The sequence below is a fragment of the Agrilus planipennis genome, unplaced genomic scaffold (genome assembly GCF_000699045.2).
Source record: "Agrilus planipennis isolate EAB-ADULT unplaced genomic scaffold, Apla_2.0 scaffold126, whole genome shotgun sequence".
In the NCBI taxonomy this organism is placed as follows: Eukaryota; Metazoa; Arthropoda; class Insecta; order Coleoptera; family Buprestidae; genus Agrilus; species Agrilus planipennis.
Window position 1 is genome coordinate 855,661 of NW_020439036.1, and position 4,048 is coordinate 859,708.

Sequence of the window (4,048 nt, forward strand, 5' to 3'; positions counted from 1 at the left end):
TTGTATTTTGGTTAGTTATTTAGTTTAATAGAGAGAAAAACTACAAATTGTATATATTTATTAACAGAAAAAGAAAAACAACGATGAATTGTAATATCAATATACATTAGACAGAAAAATGAGCGAAAATATTATTATTAATCATTTGGGTCACTATAGCCGGATATGATTTCTTGAAAATCAGTCATAATAAACGATATGTCCTTTTAAACGGAGTCATTATATCCAAACTTTCCTATAGAGAATTTAATATGAAAACCAAACTTAACACTGCAATTACTTCATATTAAGCGGTTGGTCAATAGAAGCGGAGTCATAATAAATGAATTCCACTGTAATCAAACAATTTCATTGTATAATCACAGAAATGTAATAATTTATCTAAAATTAATAACGCCAGAGGCCGTTTGTGTATGTATTCTCCAACAGTTTGACCAATTTTGATCTAAATCGGAACGAGTTATTTCGGTCTCATACAATTTTTGTAAAAGCGATATTAATTCAATGAAAAGTTAAATAAAAAAACATTAAATTAATGTTATCATATTCTTCATAGGGAATACTGATACAATATGTTAAATGCTCTCTTAAATCAAGGATAATTTTCGCATTTACTTATTACTGTATTTGCTTGTTGTTTGAAAGATTTGGATGGTTACGATTGGATATATTATGGAGTTAGTTTTGTGACGTAACGATCTTGATAAGAGACCGCAGAAATCTGACCTTTTATTTTAGGTAAACAACACGAGAGGCCATTTGTTTATGTGTTGTTATCATTTGCTTAGAAATCCTCGATCAGCGGTTCAGTCAATTTCTCTGTATTCATGTCAATTACGCAAATGTGAGATTAATCTACGTGATGTGAAGTGTTTGCAATTAATAATCAGTTTATCTATCTGTTAAATGTAATTAAATGTGCAGTTTACATTAAGGAATGGTTAAATACATGCAAATTTCAACTTGATAAGACGGCGTATCCTGGCGTTTTTGCAGATAAAGGTATCTTTCTCTTCCTTGTGGCAGGTAAGCGGGTCACTATATTTATTGTACTAATAAAGTAAAAGGTTTTTTTTTGGCTTTATAATCCAAAATTATTAAATATATCTTATTAGCTTTTAAATCGTAGGTATTTTAGGTAGTATTTTATGGACGTAAGGTTAGGCCAGTTTTCGTCTATTTAGTGGAGTTGTCATATGTTCTAATAAGGCAACATCGATAAATTGTATCATAATTTATTGCTAGTGTGCATTATTTTAATTGTTATTTAACCATAAGCCAATTACTTGTACCGTTTGTTTTTTTTATAAAAATATTGATGGAAACTTAACGGATTTTGTCAGTTTTCGTCCAGACATATGCGACTTTTCGACCACTATCTTGAAAAATAGAAAATTGTAAAATAAATATACTTAATATGAAAATAATGCGTATCGTAAATTATAAACACAGCATTTTAATAAGATACTTTTTGTACAGTACATAAGTGGACAACTTCAAAATTTTTATCTCCTGTCTTTTAATTTCAATAAATTTCGTTAAAATAAAGGTAGAATTTTTTCGATGAATTTTTCCGAAAATAGTAAACGTTTTGGCGATTCTTGGCTTTTTAAGTCATCTTAGCGAAGATAGGGTTGGCTTGTCCACCAAAATTATTCTTACCATTCGTAATAGGAATGAGCAAGCTTTTATGATTCATTCAGTCAGTCATACAAAAGCAAATGGTCGAAAACTGACACAAAATAATATTTGATGTATAGGCACGTTCCAGTTTTCATTCACAACTTCATAATTTTTTTCTTCATACAACACAAAAAATCGACTGGACGAAAACTAGATGTTTGATTGATAAACGTATAAGGTTTCAATTAAAAATAGTTTAATGTTAATTTATATGTTTTACTGCTTGAAAAAAGCAACTACAAATTTTGCTTAGTTGTTTCAATTTTCGTATAAATAGTTAGTTGAAAACTAAACCTTTTGCTTAATTGGTAATCCAGTATTGATCTATTAAATTTTGCCCAGTTGATTATAAGATAACAATTTGCATTTTTTATTATGTTCAATATGTATTGAATAAGTGAGTATGCAGCAGAGAAATAAGCCGCCAAATAATGAATTCATTATTTTGCCATGCAACTTGTTTAGTAATCTATTGTATTGATTTTTATATTGCTTAAATATTAGGTTTTCAACAAATTCAAGTATACACGATGATTATCTTCAATATAATAGTTGTTACATGTATTTGTTTGAAACAAGAACGTCAAACAGTTGAAATCACCATAATATTAAGTATTAATGCGAATTCTTACATCTAAAAAATGAAAAATTACAAAAATGTTATTTTTTCTTTCCTTATCCACTTGTAAGGTTTCGTGGGAGCGGTCGCATCATCATTTTCTTTTTTCCTTTAACCACCAACGTATCATTTTAGTACATGCTTAATATTTTATAATTTCGTTTTCTTTTATTCGTAAAAACAGGTACAAGCATACGAATGTTCTTATAAAAGTTTAATGGAATTATTTAGTAGTATCCAGAAGTAACAGTGAAAAAAAAATACTCGGAAAGTATACCATAAACCTACAATTACGGCTTTATATATGATCCTTGTATATTGGATGAATTTAGAGACGTTGAATTTTTTATCTGAAAAACTTGCCTGTCAAAGAAGTGCATATTTTATGTTCTATGAAAAGAAAATTAATTTTTCCACAAATGAAAAACGTCGAGCTTCTTGAGAACTTATTCAGTTTTCACCGAATTGGTTTTAATGTATACTTGCTTACGTCTTTTTTATAAATTATGTGTATTATTAAAAAATTACTATTGCTTTTTTAAGTATTGTTCATTCGATTTTTAATATTTAACTTTTAGTTTATTTCATTGATAATTTTCAATAGCTTCGCCAAATAAAATTTTTCAGGGTATGTATTTAAGTCAGAAGGGTATATTTGCCTATTGAAGGTATTTTGCAAATTGTGGTGTTTCCTGTTTTACCGGAATAGTGCAGTTACTAAGCTGAATGAGTCAATCCTATTTATTTTTTTGAGTAACTTTTGTAATAGCACAATTTTTTTGATAATAACTTACAGTTGATGCCTACCCTACAAAGTTTTTTTGAGTTTGCATTTTTATTTTAATTTATTGAAAATCACGACTTATCTTATCCTTTATAACAGTGTGATAAAATTCCAACTGCTAAAATTGACAGAAATAAAAATCGTAAAGGTTTTTTTAAATGTTTCAAATTCCCCTTCTCGTTCCTACAAAAGAAAATAGATGTGTCTAGTAGTTGAACAGAATTGGTAATTATTACATTTCAATTAGAGATGCACTGGATAGTGATCTGACCTTTTGTTTTAAATTAACAACCCAAGAGGGCCTTTGGGTATTTATTATTATCATTAGAAATCCTTTGTCTACAGTTCGTTCAGTGTCGTTAACGGTCGAACAAGTTGTCTCGGACGTTAAATTAAATTCGTATAAATTGTAAAAATTTTACACTGATTTAAATAATGTGAGTGCTTGTAATTGTCTTCAATATTTAATATAATAATAATGTATAGGTAATGTTAAGGAGTAATTAAGGACAAATATATTATATATATTAAAGTAAACATAAAAAGTGGTAATAGCACACAAAATGGAATCATCATTGTATGATGGGAAAAAAATAAGGAAAAGCTAGATCTTCGTATGAACATTTTTTTTTGTAGTTCTAAGCATGGTTTAAAAGTTCTTATCGATGCATCTATCGCTGGATATTATACCGGTTCCGAGGTCATGGGGGCATCTTTATCGAAAAAAAATAGTTATAAAATTTGTTTTTTAGGGAATGGCATACGAGGGTGGATTGATAAGTTTCCGGCCTAACCAAGAGATGACGCCACTAGGCCTACCTTGAGGTGACATTCTATAGTACCATCCTTGGATAGCTTGTAGCTATAGTTTCAGCCCGATCTCCTTGCTAGTGTAGGTTTGACAGCACGCTGAACAAGACGCCTCTGTGGTTTTCGTAAAAATGGAAAAGCAGGAAAATCGT

General features: G+C 29.2%; 1 long non-coding RNA gene across 1 annotated transcript in view; it reads left to right on the forward strand.

Annotated features, from left to right (window-relative positions):
* Positions 1–683: 683 nt before the first annotated feature.
* The window catches only part of LOC108736250, an 8,010-nt gene continuing 4,645 nt past the window's right edge, over positions 684–4,048 (forward strand). The window contains exon 1 of the long non-coding RNA XR_001937701.1: positions 684–1,026. This is a non-coding gene — a long non-coding RNA (uncharacterized LOC108736250). The remainder of the gene's footprint in view (positions 1,027–4,048) is intronic.